Below are 19,353 nucleotides of genomic sequence, written 5' to 3' on the forward strand. Positions count from 1 at the left end.
TTGTACCATGCTATAAAACTCCATGACTGGTTAGGATGAATAAAAGGTCCTATTCCTTTCCATGTCCTACACAAACATGGCAGTGTGAGTAAATAACATCACATCCTACAACAAATATGGAAACTGATCTAGGATATCAAGAATTCGTCTTCCTTTGTAAAATCTATTTTATTTTTAAGTTAACATGACTCATATATACTCCATGCACTATGAACTATCCTCTGTTTAAGAGCTAAATCTTTTTTTTTAATAACACATTTCCTTAGATAACATCTCAGGCTAATTTTTTGTTTTCATATAGACACTTTTGTTTGAGTCTTGATGATAAATGTGTTATATGGCCCATAACTTACAAACATGAACTGATTTACATTTTTTGTTTAGTAACGTAATTCAAAACCTTATAATATGAGAATAATAGTAGGAACTGAAAAAAAAACTAGATACAGGAACATTGCAATATACAGAAAAGAAAGAACAATATACTAAAGAAAGACAAAAAGCAACTCCTCCTGGTGGTACAGCAGTAATACAGAAGAGGGTTTCAGTTGTCCTATTTCAGCAGTAAGGGAGCTGTTTGTGGTGTAAGTGACATGGGTTTGGAAACAGGCCCAGATTAACGTTCATAAAAAAGGAAGTTGTCCCTAACATAGTATCATGTGACCATGTAAATATTTTTCTGAAGTCGTTGCTTATTAATGATGACTAGAAAAGTTTATATAACATCAAACATGTGGGTTTGAAACAAAAGCATCCTGGGAAAGTGTTTTTGTGGTTTAATTTTTCCAAGTCTTTTGGGTTTCCATGATGGAAAGACAAAACAATGTAAGAAACTTATCTGTGTGAAAGATTTTCAGTCCATATATCTCTAGCTAATCACTGTATATTAATGAGATCAGACATATAGTGATTAACTAGAGATATATAGACAAAAAATCTTCCACATAGAGAAGTTTCTTACACTGTTTTGTTTTTGGACCCACTATACTTGTTTACTGCATTGTTTGAGACTACAGGGATACCAATGAGATTACCTGTATTTTTTTTTCATGATGGAAAGATGGGGACACCATTCCTAATTCAAAGTATGATTAAAGTTTATAAAATTAGTATTGCAGAGAATTGACTCCTTCTGTAATTCATTATCAGTGGCAATTTAAATACAACTATAAAATCTTTTTTTTTTAAATTGCTCCCAGTACCATTGGGACTGTCTGGGTATCCTTCATCTACATTGCTCTAGTTTCTGTCTGCAAATCCTGGTATTTTATTATTTTGTATCGGTCTGTACATATGACACTGTAATCAGTGGGTGTAGCAATTTCAATGATCAATGCTACTTTTGTCTTCTTTTCATGTTTGTAATGGGTGATCCCATGCGATATAAACTTCATCTTTCTTTATAATGCTTTTTTGCTCATGTTTACAACACTTCTCAGCTATCTCAGTATTGTAATGTTTGCACAATCCCCAGTGCAACAGTCTTGCCACACTAATATGCCTTTCAGTACACAGGCCCTGATGTGCAACTGTTTCCAGTTCTGTTTTACAATACCTGCCTTTGTCTGTTTCTCCCACATGCTCAATGAACTTTGTAAACCAATGTGTACATAGTCCACTCTCCTCTGCTGCCAATATTAAGCTTTCATATTTTGATTTAAATTCATCTCTCCTTAACATTCCTGCAACAGATTCTGATAGACAGGATGTTTTTCTTGGAGTTTTCTGTACTTGCAATTATATTTATGCCTTTTCCACATTTCTTGCCTTCCCATCTGATCCTTCTCTTTATATTCTTTCTTTTGTATTTTTGGCACATTCAGTTGCTGCCTGATTTTTGTCTACTTCTGGTTTGGTTTCCAGTCCCACTTAACACTAATAAGCTTCTGCTAAACTAAGCAGGGAATACATTTTAGACTTGTTCTTTTCCTGTTTTAAAACCTTTGCTATGTTTGGATCTAATGAGGTCAGCAGATTTGTATGCAATCCTACGCCTGCACATACATACACATAATAAATGTCAAGGAGACCCAAACCTCCGTCAGAAAGAGGAATATATAATCTTGATCTGCACTGATTTTTATACATCACTTGATAAGTGTGAAGCATTTTTCTTGTTTTCCTGTCCAACTAATCCAATACCTTTTGGGTCAGTTAGTCACCCCCAAAACTATAAGTTAGAACAGAAAGACCAAATTAGTTTATAGCTTGGATGTCAGGGCTATTTTCAGTATTTATTTAGTCTTCTAAGATATTCATTACTGAATTTTGTTCACATTTGTTCATGTTTTATTGCTGATGCTTCCCTTCAGTAGCTCAGTTGGTAGAGCGGAGGACTGTAGATGATAATAATATGGAAATCCTTAGGTCACTGGTTCGATTCCGGTCCGAAGGAAAATCAATTCCCAAATATGTATATACTCCCTCATGCTCAAGTTCTTTTATTTCACATTCCTGTCCCAAATTGATATTTTCTTGGTGCTGCAGCTTTCCTGCTTTAAATGTTACTTAACTACATTTATCAAGACCAAATGACATTCTGATATCATCTAAGAAAGCTTTGACCACCCCTAGTTGTGCTTTCACTTCTTCATCTAATGAACTATACAATTTTAAATCATCCACAAAAGTAAGATGAGAAGTCTTTCCACTTTTCTGTTTCCAGGGAGCCAAATTGTAACCATGACTTAATCCATTATGTAGACAGTTTAATGGGTCAAGAGTAAGACAAAAGAGCAACAGTGACAATGAGCCACACTGGAATATGCATTTCCCTTTGAATTTTTATCCCTGGGATAATAATTTGTCCTTTATCATGGCTTGATGTAAAGTGGTTTGCCAATGTTGCATGGTCAGTGTAGCGTAATTGATCAGTGTAGGGTGTATCTTACACATCTGTCAACACTCCTTTATCTATTAATGAGGGATGCTATCAAATGCTTTTTTGTAATCTATCCAAGCCATACTAGATTCTTCCCCTTTTTGCAATTCTCTAGTATAGCTTTATTTAACAACAAATGATCTTTTGTTCCATATGACTTTATTTTGTTACCCCTTTGTTGTACTGCCATGATTGAGTTTTCTTCTAGATGAGTATAAACTCTTTCAGCACCAATTCCAGTGTGCAGTTTATACATCATCGGAAGGCAAGTTATTGGTATATAGTTTTTAGGATATCTTGCAATTCACTCTTAAGGAGGAGTGTCGCTTTTCCTGTTATTAGCTTGGTTGGTATCTGTTCAGGGTGTGCATATAAACAGTTCATACTCATGGTTCTGTCTTCATGCAAACATGTAAACACTTTTAGCCAGAAGTTAACTACTGTATCTGGGCCTGGGATTTTCCATTTAGGAGCTTTTTTTAATTTTGTTTAAATTTCTTTGGCCATTCCTTCATCCCATTTCATACCCTGTACATTTGAGCCTCCTTCTTTTGTTTCTTCTATTCATTCAACATGTTTATGTTCCACATGATCTTCATAGATATTCCTCCAAAATGTATCTGCTTTGTGGTAGTGTTTCTGTTTCTTTGGCCATGTTTCTCAATTCTCTGTAAAACATTTTTAGGTCATCGATATACATTTCTTATTTTCTACTTTTCCTTTATATTTATCTGCATTTCTTCTAGGACTTTCTGCCTGTACAGATATCTTTAGTTTGTTATTTGTAATAGTGTACAATAGGTCCTGGTCTGTTCTGATACTGTGAATTGCTTTTATCATGTCTATCCTTCGGAGTATTTCTGTTGATCTGTTCCCAATTTCTGTACTCTTTTAACAGCAAATGTCTCATCTTAATTGCTTTATAGTTTTTTTCTATTCAATACTTCCATGATGGCATTTGATTTCTCCTCTTCATTTCCCTTACTGCCTTGTGTTTTTGTTGTCTTTATCTGTGATTAATTTAACTGCACAGCAATATATCCCATTTACTTCCATTATATTCCATGAATTTCTGTTAATAGTCCTGATTACCGTGTTCATTTGTTTTACCAAACTTCTAACATTTTGGGTCTTATTGACTTTCAGTAGTCTATTTCTTTTATTGATCTTAATATGTCTATCCATTTCCATTAAATCAAGCAACTTTTCCCTTAGATAATTTTTTTCTAAACTAAGGGCACACTTTGGTTTTCTGTTTCCTGTAGGCTTTCTCCAGAAAGTTCAAGAACATCATCCTGTACCATATTCACTTCAGCTTCATCCTGTGTCATCTGTTGTTCTTTCATATGGGAATTAATTGGCCTATCACTGCCACAGTTTCCTGCTCTTTCCCTTGCAGTGCAACTCCAACTAAATTTTTGCACTGGTTTCCTAATTAAGGCTCCAAAATATCTTCATACAGCAACAGATCAGATCTCCCTCTGCTCCACTGGTTTCTCCTTAATTCAGGGACTCGTTGCTCATATCATGCTGCAATGTCATTAGAGTTAAATTTTCTACACTAAATCCTTCACTTCACAGGTAATCCATACATTCCGTTTCTGTTTCTTTAACTTCTTAATTTCTAATCCTTTTTTCTACTTTCCCCCTTTGGTTTTTTTTTTTTTGTATTGAAAATTTTCCATATTTGGATGCCTTTGCCTGTATTTCTCTTCAAATACCTTTGGTGCTGCTTTTTTGTATTAATTAGTTTTGTTTTCTCCTTTGTATAAATATTGCACCGTATTAAATCTCTTTTTCTTTCCCAGGTCCATATTTCTTCTTCAGATGTCTCCTCCTGTTTCTCCTTAATTGGGGACTCGTTGTTACATCATGCTGTGACATAACCTGTGTTAGACTTGCTACACAAAATGCTTCACTTTGCAGGTATTCCATAACTCCAGCTTCAATTTTTTAACATCTACTTTACTAATCTTTTGTTCTACATTCCTCTTTCGGATCTTATTTTTTTTTTATTGTGAAATTTTCCATACCTGGATGCCTTTGCCTGTATTTCTCTTTGAATATCTTTGGGGCTGCTTTTTTGTACTGATTAATTTGTCTTTCTCCTTTGCATAAATACTGAACTATATCAGATCTCTCTTTCTTTCCCATGTCCACCTTTCTTTGTTATGTCTTGTTACTCTCTATATTTTTGCACTTCCTCAGTTGTTTCTTTTTCCAAATGTCCCAAGGTTTCTTGGGCTATGTAATTTTTTCATGAATCTGTTGTACTAATGAACACAAATTTGCATTTAAAGCTTTTGAAGGTTTTTCCTGTGCAAATATTTATATCCTCTAATTTCTTTCTTAATCTTTTTGTATATCTTCTGGATGAACATTCTGGGCTTTTTGCATAATATTAACAATACATTACTTATATTTTTATCCTCAGTAGTCTAGTCTATCACCTTTATGGCTCTTTTTTTGACCTGAAAGTTTTTGTGGACTTCTACTTCCTTCTACAACAGGGGCCCATCCTCCCCCTGGGCCTGCTCTAGCCCCATTCTAGGAATATTTCCCTGTCTTGAGGACTCTACACTGTCATTGTTTTCCAGTCCTGGTACCAGTACACCTACCAGGATTGGGCACATTTGTATCATGTGACTTGAACACCCAGCTGTCTTTTTTTTACCTACTTCTGTCCATGATATATGCTATAAAAAATACAGTCTCTATATCAGTGTCTTTTTGGTGAGATTTTGTAAAAACAGGGTTCACCTTCTGAAGGTACTCACCAAGACTTGAGGATGAATCCCAGTAAGAAATGTCACATGCAACAGAAAAGACCTGGGAAACATCCTATCATCCAGGTACAACAAAAACATGTCTGGAGAACAAAGACATCATATAGAGTTTACTAGACAATCTGACCTAACAAATATATCACTTGCAGAGATGTGCAGAATATCCTTACCCCCCCCCCAAAAAAAAATGCAGCACACTGCATGCATTCATTTTAATTTTTCCAAGCTGTACAACACTGTCCTAACAGTAATAATCAACGTTGTTAAATAAACAAAATGACAGGAATACCAGTGGATAAGTGGTGACTACCACATGACATTGTATCAAGTTACAGAATAACGACTTTCTGATGGGTACAGTACCATAGCAACTACCTGAAACAGTCCTGTTGGATCATCTGTAGTAGAATGTATACAGCTAAAATATAAAATTATGTGAACAGCATTATTAAAGTTGCAAAGGGTGAAAAATGCTACAAACCTTTGCTTTATAATCATCTTCTGTAATTTCAAAGAAGGGAGGTGAAACAAAGGACTGAAACTCAAAAGTGTTTGTATTTTTCACTAACCCAATCAGCAAACAAGAATAAACCTCGAGTTCTCATACTAACAACAATGTGATAATGTGAAGCTCTATCTATGATTACAGATAGAAGGAACAAAACCAAACTGGCAATAGAGAAATGACAGCAGAATGAAATACCATTTTACTGAATAAGACAAGCTGACCCATCCAAGATGGAAACGAGACAGTTATAAGATAGTCAGAAACACTAATGGGTGGACAACAAGCTGGTATGAGTGCAGTTATATCTGGTAAAATATCAAGACAGCTCTATCTGCACCAAAATGTACAAACGTTTTAGAGCTTTCTTAGGCATATGGAGAAACAAAAGCTTGCCATTGCTTAAAAGGTCACTTAGAATTATGCAGTAATCAGACACACAGAGCCACTCACTCCTGTAATTACAGGAATTTTTACTCAAGATGGGCCTGCTGGCAGAAGTCGAATTCCTGCAGTTTTACTAAGACGAGCTGAAGGTGAAACTTTAAACAGAGGAAGGCTGAAACTGTTTTGTATAGATTCCTGTTCACTATGGAGGAAGCTATGATAGCTCTCCTTTGACTGCAAATGAAAGTTTCTATACAATGAAAAAACTGAGATAAGTTTAACTGAAAAGGTTCATGATGTAGTTTTCATAATCCATTTTCTAAAAAGCTAAAGCCTACTTTGGAACAGAGAAGCTGGAGTCAGGCTTTTAGGGAACAAATGCCTGGTCCAGTGCAGAGGCTGAATTCACAAGTATTACATCCGATTCCTGCTATAACAAACAGTCTTTCTTTCTTTCTTCTACTCAGTCAGAAATTAATTCACTTGCTGACACATTCAAACCTTAGTACTGTGCATCTAAAATGCCATTCCCAGGTATTACACTGTCAAATATTATTAAATCATCCCAGATAATTATGAGAGTAGTGGGACATAATATGGTCCTCTCTACACTTAGGGTGCCTGTTAGCTGCATTTGATAAGTAAGCAATAATGCCCAATAGAGTGTGTCTTACTGTGTAAACAAAGTCCACCCAGGGGTGTTATGAGGCCCGACTGGTTTGTTGCCCACCATTTGGGATTGAAGTCACTAAATAATGACATATATTTATGTTTCTGACTTTTATTTCCTTCTGAAAATTCATGCAAACAAAAATCCTGTCATTTAAGCAGCTCTGCAATTTTATAAGATCAATAATTAAAATCTGAGCCTTTGTTCCTCCTTTATTTTAGGCTTTATCCAGATTTCTTGAACTAAGAGGTCAAGAGGTGTACAAACCTCTTTACTGCTGCCAGTGGTCGATCGATCTCACTCTTCCTCTCACACGCACAGTTTGCCCTTCAAAAAATGCATGCTAACCCAAATCCTATTATTCAAGCAACTTTGTAATTTTATAACAAGATTTAAAATATGTTCTTATTCTGAGCCTTTGTTCCCCTTTATTTAAGACTTTATCCAGATATCTTGAATTAGGAGGTCGAGAGGTACACAGACCTCTTAACTGCTGATGCTGCCAGTACTTGATCACTTTCACTCTTCGCTCTCTCTTTTTCACACACACACACACTACACACTTCTGGACTCATGCACGCATTCACTCACACACCCACAGAATATTCATTTATTTATTTAATTTATTTAAGTTTGATGTCCGGGGAACTTCACTGGGCCCTAACGAGCATGCTTTCAGTGGAGACCCATGGAAAAAAAACTTCCAGAATTACAGTCACAATTATTAAATGTTGCAAAACAAGCACAATACTATGTACAGAAAGTTAAAACATATTGACCTCAGAATAAACAGTTTGCCATAAGATCATGGAGGACGTATAGACATATGGCTACTAGCCCTTAGCAGCTAGGTAGACTGAACATTTACAGAATACATAAACATTTTCTCAGAGATCTTAGCAATAGCATTTGTAAACATACAGCTGCTAGGTCTTACCAGGTTATGTACAACAAATTTTTGTGAAGAGAAAAGTATATGTAAAGAGAAGCATAGTTAAAGGGATAATAGAGAGAAAGTTCAGACCCTAGTAAGTGATAGAAAATTTAGGTAGAGATGACACAGTAGTAGTGGTTTAGTAAGAGTTGATTTCAGTGGAGAGTAATAAGAGAGGTGGTTTAGAGGGGTTTATGTTGGAGCATGACAGGGGCATTCCCATTTAGATGCTAGATGAGAGAAAAGGTGAGATCTGAATTTCATATGGTTAGGTAGGTTGCATAGGTGAGTGGAGGAGAGAGTTCCACTGTTTAGCTAAGGAGAAGGACATTAGGAGTTGGCCAGGTGGTCATGATGGTTTGTGGACCTGAAGGAGATTTTGGTATAAGGATCTGAGTGAGCGGTTGGGTATATAGGTTTTTAAGGAAGTAGCGAGAGATCGGCAGTCTGCAGGTTTAAAGACGAGCTTGTGGGCAATGATAAGTTGTAGGTAACCGAGGTAATTGGGTAGTTCAAGCCAACTGAGGGTGAGGAGGGAGTGGCAGTGGTGGGATGAGTTCTTTGAATTGGTTGCAAATTTGTAGATTTTGTGGTAGCAGCATTTAAGTTTGGATCATAGGCACAGTTGGACATTGGTGAACAGAGGAGCACCGTACATAAACAGGAAGATGGATGCAAGGCTCAGACGAGTAGAAGGGGTGAGGAAGTGGTGGTGTCTGTAGAGGAGACTTAACTTTTGGTGGGTTTTCTTAATTACAAAGTAGATGTGGGTATCAAACTTTAGTTCTTCATCAATGATGATGCCGAGAAGCTTGGTGTTGGGAACAATTTCAAGGGTGGTGTTGTTTTGGCTCTGTATAGTGAAGGAGGTTTTGTCAATAAAGGAGGTTTTGGTAGGGGAAAAAAATCATTAGTTTAGTTTTATTAGCATTTAGAGCTAGATGGTTGGACTTCATCCAGGATTCAGTTGTGGAGAAGGCTAACTGGGTTTTTGCTAGGAGATTGGAAGGGGAGAAGGCTGAGCAGATGATAGTCGAGTCATCTGCATACTGGATGATAAGACGATTCTGGGATGGAGTGGTGAAAGTTGTTAATGAATAGGTTAAAGAGTAAATGGCCAAGAACGGAGTCTTGAGAGATGCCTGTGGGTGTGGGTAGGAAGGGGGAGGTTGACATTTTCCATTGTACAGCTTGTTGGTGGTTTGACTGGTAGCTGGAAAACCTGCCAATGGTGGAGTGAGAGAGATGTAGGGTAGCGAGTTGGGATAGGAGTAGGGTGTGGGAGATGGTGTCAAAGGCCTTTGACAGATCTAGGAATAGTGTAGATACAAATTTGCCTGAGTCACGTTCCAGGTTGATGGTTTCTAGAAAAGAGAGAAGTGCAGCCATGGTACTGTGGCCAGGGCAGAAGCCGTGTTGGGTAGAGGGGATAGGAGATTGCCTTGGGTTAGGGTGCTTGAATGGTTTTCTCTAGTACTTTAAAGATGAGGGAAAGGATGGCAATAGGCCTAAAACTGGTGGTGTCAGTGTTTGTGCCACCATTGTGGAGGGGGATTATGTAAGCGTGATGGCAGATAGAAGGGACGTATGATTATTGTATGGATTTATTTATAAGAATAGAGATGGGATAGGTGATGCTATCTGCCGATTGTTTGAGGAAGGTGGGTGGAAGATTGTCAGGTGCACTGCGGTAGAGTTTGAGTTTGAGGAGAAATCTTTTTACAGTGCTTGTAGGTATCGGAGTAAGGCAGAAAGGTGTGGAGGGAGGTACATGTTTGTCATCATGGTTGGTGTAGTGATTGTAAAATAATAGCTCGATCGGTCTCTCTCACTCTCATACATGCATACATTCACACACAAACAAACATAGACACACACAGTTTTTTATTTTAATTTTGTTTTCTTTTTTATTTTACACTCACTAAACAGCAAAAGTGCTGCTTAACGAGCATAAAATAAGGGCGGCAATGTTACCTGTAGTCTGAGCTTCACAGCAGCTTGATACGCTGCTGTGAAGTGGCAGACTTGTTTTTCAGCTGACATTACCTGTAGATTAACATCCTGCTGTAGAAAAAGAAGTTATGTCTTACCAAAATGTTCGATCTGTATTGTTGATCTTCGTTCAGTCATTATGTTTGGGTATCGGTTCCGACCTCAGAACTGAGCCGGCCATCTTCCAAGCTACAAACTCTCAAGCTAAACTCTTACCCAGAATTCCCCTCTCCCTGTTACCTCAGATTGAGTTTGCAAGTCAAATGAAGTAGAGGCTACCTCTGGTCAAATGACCTAAGAGAACCGGATGGTGAGATCCACTAGAAGTCACAAACAGATGGGGGATATGGTAAGACATAACTTCTTTATCTGATATTGTTAACCATGGGACAGAGTCCCCAGCTACCTCTATTCCTGGGAGGTTCTCATGGAAGGACATTCCTGAGCACCATAGAACCAAAAGATGCTCTTCCCCTGGAGGCCAAATCCAATTTGTAATGATTGATGAAGGTATGAGGTTGCAGCTGCACACATGTCATGTAAAGAAGCTCTGGCATGGAAGGCAGCAGAAGTTGCCACTGACCTTGTTGAATGAGCCTTCATGGTAGTAGGCAATAGGATATTACGATGTGTATAAATGAAGGTCACACAGTCTTTCGACCATCTAGCCAATGTGACCTTAGCAACAGCAGATCCTAATCTAGGTCCAGAATAGGCCAAAAATAACTGGTCAGATTTATGAGAGGACCTAGTCCTGTTCAAGTAGACGTGGATTTGCCTGTGAATATCTAGGGTATGTAGGCAATACTCTCCTCTGTTTGAATGATTGGGAAAGAAAACTGGCAATTCAATGGTTGATTAATGGACATTTCAGAGATCACTTTTGGCAGAAATGAAGGATTAGTTCTCAAAGACACTCTATCTCTATGAAAAATCAAGTATGGACTCTTGAGATACATCTGGCAGAAGTAATGGCAACCAAAAACAAGGTTTTCCATGACAAATATTTGAGGTCGCAAGAAGAAGCTGGTTCAAAGGGTGGCATTGTCAGAGCTTGTAGAACTAATGATAAATCCCATGGTTGAATAGGTTCTCTAAAATGGGGCTTCAAATGATTCACACCTTTTATGAAGGTCTTGCATAATTTGTGTGACATAAGAGTGGAGTCTTGGACACCCTCATGGAAATTAGATATTGCAGCCAAATGAACTCTAATGGTAGAGGCCGATAGAACCGATTGAAATAGGTCGGCCAGATACTCTAATATTATCGACACCAGTGCTGAGAAGGGATCTGCTATTTTTTTTTTCAGCCAACAGGTAAATCTTTTCCACTTGCTTAGATAAGTAATTCTAGTGGAAGACTTATGAGATGCAATAAGAATGTCCCATACTGGTAAAGAAAGATGGTTCTGCCTGGCAATCAAGGGAATTGGAGGAGCCAAGCTGTGAGCTTCAGGCTGTCCAAGTTGGGATGAACAGGTTCTGTGGATGTGAGATCAACTCCAGGATTGGATGGAGAATCCATGGTTGATCTAGCAGGTGAGGCCAAAGGAAGGGGAACCAAATCTGATGAGGCCAATATGATGCTATGAGGATCAGCTTGCTCTTCCACTGACGGGCTTTCTTCAGGAAATTGAGGAATGAGGGGAATAGGTGGGAATGCATAAAGAAGACCCAAGGGCCAATCGTGGACTAGAGCATCTCTGGGTGACTGTCCCGGAGGGGGAATCAGGGTGAAGTAGTTACTGCATTTGTAGTTGGTCGGGGATGCAAAGAGGTCGCAGCAAGGATGGCTCCAGCGGTGGAAGATCTCTGCCACTATCAAGGGATTCAGGGACCACTCGTGAGGTTGTAGAATGCAACTGCTGAGTCTGTCTGCTATCACGTTGGAACTCCCGGGAATGTGCGTTGCTAGAAGAAAACAGTTGGTAGCCATCGCCCATTGCCATATCCTCATGGCCTCTCCACAAAGGGGGTAAGATTTGGTTCCACCTTGTTTGTTGATGTACCAGACCACTGCCATGTTGTCTGTATCGCAATCATGCCAGATGGCAGCAGGGGATGGAATGCTTGCAACTCCAGAAGTACCGCCCTCACCTCTAAAACATTTATAAGCAGTTGGGCCTCCAACTCGGACAAAGTGCCTTGGACTGTCTGTCCCTGACATAGCCCCCCCACACCATCAGGGAGGCTTCCGTGGTCACTGTAGCCTTGGGCTGCTGGGGGGAGAAGGGGCGAGACCATTGTGGTGGGTTGTGGGTCATCCACCAATTTAAATCCTGTTTGCACCTGAGGGTTACTCAAATCTTGGCTGAAAGAGGATGCTGAAAAGGATACCACTGTGTGAGCAGTAGCCATTGTAGAAGCCTCATATGAAACCTGGCCAGGGGGACAATGGTGATGGAGGCTGCCATGGAACCCAACAGCTGTAGGACAGAGTGAGATGTGGATTTCTCCCTTGAAAGGATTGGGATCAGTTGTTGCTTTATCCTTAGAATTCTGTGCTCTGGAATGGATACTCTGCAATTTTTTGTTTCCACGATGACCCCTATGAATTCTGTGGACTGGGATGGGGTGAGATTGGATTTTGCCAGTTTATGGTTATGCCTAGCCTTTGAGCAGCGAGGAGAGAGTATGTCAGGGCTTTTTCCAGTAGATGTCTGGTGGAGGCGGAAATGAGCCAGTCGTCTAGGTATGGAAACACCTGGAATCCTTGAAGTTGCAAGTAAGCTGTGACAACTGCCATGCACTATGTAAACACTCTGGGGGCTGTAGAGAGTCCGAAGGGCAGTACTCTCAACTGGTAGCGACTGGCTCTTGCACGGAAGCGCAGAAATCTTCCTGATGGCCTGTCCACCTTTATGTGGTAGTACACATCTTGAAGATCTATAGAGCACATCCAATCATCTTTTTCCAAAAGCGGGAGGATAGACTGTATTGTGACCATCTGGAATTTTTGTACTCTCACAAACTTGTTCAGTACACTGAGATCCAAAATTGGTCTCCAGTCCCCAGTTTTCTTTGGCACCAAAATAGTCTTGAGTAGAATCCAGATCCTATCTGGTCTGGAGGGACTATTTGGATGACTCTTTTTCTTAGCAGCTTTTCTATCTCTAGTGCTGCTTCTTCCCTTTGACTGGGTGGAATGTCAGGAAGGTTTTATGAAGAGACAGGACAAAGATCAAAGGGAATATGATAACCTCTGATTATAATCCTTTGTACCCAAGAATTGGTGGTAATGGTTAGCCAGGCAGAAGGGTACAAGGAGAAACGACCCCCAACCACCTCCAAAGGAAAGGAGTTGGGCCGCTCAGGAGCACTGGTAGAACTGGTCAGGAAAAGAGTCCCTGGAACGCTGGTTACATGGACTCCCTCTGCCCTGAAAGGGGCAACTTCCCTGTGAGTTTCCCCCTCTGCCTCTAGGTGAGAACTCGGCCTGTGTGTCACGGAAAGGACCCTGAGACTTCTTGAACCATATTTTCCCACTCTTTTGGTTTCGGGAGAAAGCACGTTGAGGGGAAGAATAATGGACACTTATGGCAGAAAGGGTCTTACCGTCCTATTCACATCTGGCCAGTGTGCTTTTAACTTTGGGTCCAAACAATGAAGAGGCTTCAATAGGAGCGTTAAGAAAGGAAGCCTTAAAGGGTTCTGTGAAATTGCACAAGCACATCCAGGCTTGTCATCTCAAGACCACAGCTGAACCTGCCACTCTAGCTGCTCCTTCTGATGCATGAGATATCAGTCGCATGGAGGAGTTAGATATTGACTCAGTGGTGGCTAGATGAGAGGCCACTTTGTCACGGACCTCATCAGACATGGCACCAGCCAAGGTTTCATACAGCTCGGAAATTAAATCCATTTGAAGCCTGGTAAAGTGTGCCATATAATTCAGGGATCTGATAGCAAAGGTCGCTGATGCAAAGGTGCGCTTCCCTATCCTGTCCAGGGCCCGGGACCCTTTGTTGGGTAGATGGACAGACTGGCTTTCTTCTTCTGCCAGATCCTTTTTGGTTGCAGCCACCACCACCAGGGCATCCACAGGAATACTTTTAGACCAATGGGGATCCATAACAGGAGGGGACAGAATCTTATCTGGCCTCCGGGGAATAGACTTGACGGTGTCAGGAGCCTTCCACGCAGGAACACAGACTCCTCATAGGTCAGATTACAGGGCTGCCAGTCACCTCTCTGTTTAAGGATTTTGAGGATATCACCAAAGGATACCTCAGAGGGTGACCGACGAGATTCTTCCCCATCATCAAAGTCTGTCTCTTCAGTGAGGGACTCCTCTGTGGAGTCCATGTGCTTCCTCTTGCACAAACTTTTCCGGTGAACTTCCTCAGAGGGGGAAGCTGGGGAAGACAATGGAAAAGGGGTTTCCTGTGGGAATATGTCCTGAGGCCCTTGTGCCCGGTGTCCGCTAGGTGTGACTTGTGAACACAGCGGTCCAGAGAAGGGCGGGGAGATAGACAGCACAGTATCACCAGCAGAAGCCAGAGCCTTCTCCATCAGTTGGAAGGCTGGTCCACCTGAAGAGGGGTGAGCGTCCAGGACAGGGGTCACCCCTCCCCTAAGTGGCTCAGCCTGCCAACCCAGAGTCCCTGGACGGCTGTGAAACAACAAATCACGCATGTCACAACTATCATCCTGGGTCATAGCAAAACTCTCCTGCCATGAAGGCAACTGCAATTCCTTAGTGAGATTCATAAAGGGAACCATAGAGGGGAAAGACTGTGCTATATCCATGGACTTCAAAGACAATGAAGGAGGAGAATAAGAAGGGGTCTTTAGCGATGGGTGATCACCTCCCAAGGAAGGATAGGTCCTGGGGGTGGGATACCTCTGGCCAGAAGCACTTGATCCACAAGATGCAACACGTTGTGTTCAGAAAGGCTTCTAGTGGACCTCACGGAGACTGAGGGAGAAACATGTCTGTCCACAGAACAGACAAGCTCGGTGCCCACCTCACTAGTCTGCACTGAGAACAATGGTGCTGAGAGAGACTGGACTATGGGTGTCTGCACCGAGAAAATCATTGGTGCTGAGGTCACGGTCTGTACTGACAAAAGGATCGGTGCTGAAGTGGTTGCCGGTACCGAAGCTGGAACCGACAAAATTGGTGCCAATAACTGAGGTGTCAGTTGCGAGTAAGATGTCGGAGCCGATGTGATCAAGGTCTGCGCCGACTGAACAGTCAGTGCCGATGTAGTAGTCACAGTAGTCTGAACAGAGGAGCCCTTCGGTACCGATATAGTAAAGGCTACAGTAGAAGGATCCAAGATCACTGATGGCGCCGAAGGCCTTGTTGCCGAAGGTCTAGGCATGGAAAGCACTGGGGTTGACTGAGTGAGCTCTGAAGCAGAAATTTTAGCCTTCTTAGGTCTTGGTTGGTGGGAGTCCCCAGCCGGGGACGTAGGCAGAGACTTGGCCTTTGTAGGATCATCCAATATTTTCTTATGGGCTCTAGGAGGGGTTGAAGCCTCTGACCCAGAAATAGCCTCTGAAAAAGGAGATTTAAGAAGTCCCTTCAGCAACAAATTATTTTACCTTTCAATCAAAGTTCTATTGGAAAAATGTTTACAAATACCACAGAGCGGGTCAACAGATAAGTGAGACACACCCAAGCAATAAACACACAAAGAGTGTGCATCTGATGTAGACAATTTGTGTCCACAATCTGAACACCTTTTAAATCCTGGACTACCTTTTTTATCTGCCATGATAGAAAAGGAGACAGAAGAAAGGGTACCAGCAATGGTGCGAAAGAATACCCATAGGTAATGAAGATAAGAAGGGTTTACCAACGATGGTAAGGGAGAAAATACCTTGCGGTAAAAAGTGCTGAGTAAAGAGAAGGAAACTCAAGAAAAAATAGTCGCTAAATGCAATACGGTAAGATACAACAAATTAGAAACTTTTCTGACAGAAAAGGTCATATTAGACTAGTCTGACAACAAATATCTATACTTAGCTCAAGAGAAGCAGCTTGACATGACCGAATGGCAATGTGGCAAATGAAATCTGAGGTAACAGGGAGAGGGGAATTCTGGGTAAGAGTTTAGCTCAAGAGTTTGTAGCTGACGCGTGCTTGGAAGATGGCTGGCTCAGTTCTGAGGTCGGAACTGATACCCATACGTAAGGAATGAACGAGGATTAACAATATCAGATCATTCATTCTCCAAACAGGGTGCCAATCTACAGGTCACCCATTCTCTGGATATAACTAAGGCTGGTAAGCAGGGTTGGTAACTCAACCTGAAGCTTAACACCGATGACTCTAATAGACAAAGGTAAGAAAGAAAGAAAGAAAGAAAGAAAGAAAGACAGAGCACAATTTATATTTTATAATTTTAGGCTAGATAAATGTTAGGAAGTTATTTGGACAATTTATGATGGAGAACCAATATAGACATTTACATTTGATGATTACCATCTGTTACTATGTCTATAAATACCTACAACTACCACAATAACAAGTGGTGAGCTTAAAATGCTGTTGAATCACTTCAGCAGTGAAACTGTAGCACTGTTTAAACACTTCTACAATGAACTATTCCATATATGTATGCCCCTTTGTAGTATTATACTTAACTATTAAGAACAAATGTATAATGTCTTATATATAATTATTATGTATATATAATGTTTTACTATTTGCATAGAATGTGAAAATGTGATAACAGAATGTATTGCTCTTCAACTTTGTGTATATGAAGCTTTTCTCCACAGGTTTCTTCTGAAAAAGAGCCTTGTGGCCAAGCTGAACTTTCACAGTAAACAAAGCAAAATAAATAAATGAATACTATAAATATTTTTCAAGAAGAGCTAAAGTTATGACATGGCTTCTCTTCTGCCATGAGTTAACACTAAGACAGCAGCTATGACCTTCAGACACTCTGCAAGCTATTAATTTGAAATTATTTATTTACCATATAACTGAAATGTTACTACCTACTTGCCATGGGTCTCCTATGTCCCTCTTTACATTAATAAAGTAATTCCAGATGATAATGAGAAATCTGCCTCCATTACACCTTTCTCATGGCAATGACTCCAAGGATTTCTAATTTATGTTATGTACAGTTTCCTTACATACCTCCTTAGCATTACTTTTTCACATCTGCAACTTTCTTATCTTGGCTTCTACCCATGGAAATACCTTTTCCTTTTCTGTGGAAAAAAAGCTCTGCATATTTTGAAAAGTAACAGCAGACCTTCCACTGCCTGCATATGTCATTTTAATCAAAAAATGGTTAGGTTATTCCCATCTGTTGTAGTTCTACAGCATGCCATACTTTTTAAAATCTTTGCTTGGATGCCCTGCTGATTTTTACAACTTTGATATCAGCTAAACAATTATCACTTTCTGCCACCAAGATAACAGATGCTTTCCTTAAACATTAGTATATAAGTGAAGTCCATCATTTAAACAGTAGTATATAAGTGAAATCCATCGTTTAAACACTAGTATGTAAGTGAAGTCCATCATTTAAACAGTAGTATATAAGTGAAGTCCATCAATTAAACACTAGTATATAAGTGAAGTCCATCAATTAAACACTAGTATATAAGTGAAGTCCATCATTTAAACAGTAGTATATAAGTGAAATCCATCGTTTAAACACTAGTATGTAAGTGAAGTCCATCATTTAAACACTAGTATATAAGTGAAGTCCATTGTTTAAACACTAGTATATAAGTGAAGTCCATCATTTAAACACTAGTATATAAGTGAAGTCCATCATTTAAATACTAGTATATAAGTGAAGTCCATTGTTTAAACACTAGTATATAAGTGAAGTCCATCATTTAAACAGTAGTATATAAGTGAAGTCCATCATTTAAATACTAGTATATAAGTGAAGTCCATCATTTAAACACTAGTATATAAGTGAAGTCCATCAATTAAACACTAGTATATAAGTGAAGTCCATCATTTAAACAGTAGTATATAAGTGAAATCCATCGTTTAAACACTAGTATATAAGTGAAGTCCATTGTTTAAACACTAGTATATAAGTGAAGTCCATCATTTAAACAGTAGTATATAAGTGAAGTCCATCATTTAAATACTAGTATATAAGTGAAGTCCATCATTTAAACACTAGTATATAAGTGAAGTCCATCAATTAAACACTAGTATATAAGTGAAGTCCATCATTTAAACACTAGTATATAAGTGAAGTCCATTGTTTAAACACTAGTATGTAAGTGAAGTCCATCATTTAAACACTAGTATATAAGTGAAGTCCATTGTTTAAACACTAGTATATAAGTGAAGTCCATCATTTAAACACTAGTATATAAGTGAAGTCCATCATTTAAACACTAGTATATAAGTGAAGTCCATCATTTAAACACTAGTATATAAGTGAAGTCCATCATTTAAACACTAGTATATAAGTGAAGTCCATCATTTAAACACTAGTATACAAGTGAAGTCCATCATTTAAACACTAGTATAGAAGTGAAGTCCATCATTTAAACACTAGTATATAAGTAAAGTCCATCAATTAAACACTAGTATATAAGTGAAGTCCATCATTTTTTATTTGGGATCTTTAACTGCATAAATCCCTGCTGCTGTTTAATGCTGAGCATATCCTATGATCTGTTCACTAAGAAATATTAAATACAAATCTATTATGATATTTGTGCTGCTAAATTTTACATCACAACTCAGTGTCAACTACAGATGTTCCTAGTGTGGCTATAAAACATCTAATAGCATGTAAGCTGATCAATAAGTTTAAAAAAGTTGAAAATAACAGAAATTAGCAAGGGAGACTATTCTAAAAAATACCAACAAAATGCTGTCTAATGTCTTGTCATATAACCAATTTACTTAAGTGGTATTTCTTATTTAAGTGTTTGTACTGATATTTACTAACAGTGAAAAGTCATGAGTTGCACATTCACTAAGACTATTGTAAATTATGCGGTTTGTTTTAAATCTGGTCTAATAAAGTATTTAAAATTCACTTTTCATTTGCTGTTAATTGGTACCTTTAAAGTTTAAGAAGCATACTGTATTTTAAATACTTTTAAAATAAACCTGCTATACCAATAGCAACCTGGTGACATCAATAGGACTTGTTGGTGGGACAGATTTGTGTCCCAGAGACTCCCTCTCCATATCAAGCATAGTACCTCTTTACCTCTTTTTAAGCACAAACTGGATGGGAAATAGAAA

General features: G+C 39.2%; 1 protein-coding gene and 1 non-coding gene across 3 annotated transcripts in view; one reads left to right on the plus strand and one right to left on the minus strand.

Moving 5' to 3' along the window:
- DOCK4 (dedicator of cytokinesis 4) overlaps positions 1-19,353 on the minus strand; it is a 3,006,016-nt gene that overhangs the window by 651,108 nt on the left and 2,335,555 nt on the right. The gene's annotated exons all lie outside the window — the stretch shown is intronic.
- Positions 2,306-2,395, plus strand: TRNAY-GUA. The gene is given in 2 exon segments: positions 2,306-2,342; positions 2,360-2,395. It is a non-coding gene; the product is annotated as a tRNA-Tyr (tRNA).

Source organism: Protopterus annectens, chromosome 11.part0 (genome assembly GCF_019279795.1).
Source record: "Protopterus annectens isolate FY-2018-M chromosome 11.part0, PAN1.0, whole genome shotgun sequence".
NCBI lineage: Eukaryota > Metazoa > Chordata > Ceratodontiformes > Protopteridae > Protopterus > Protopterus annectens.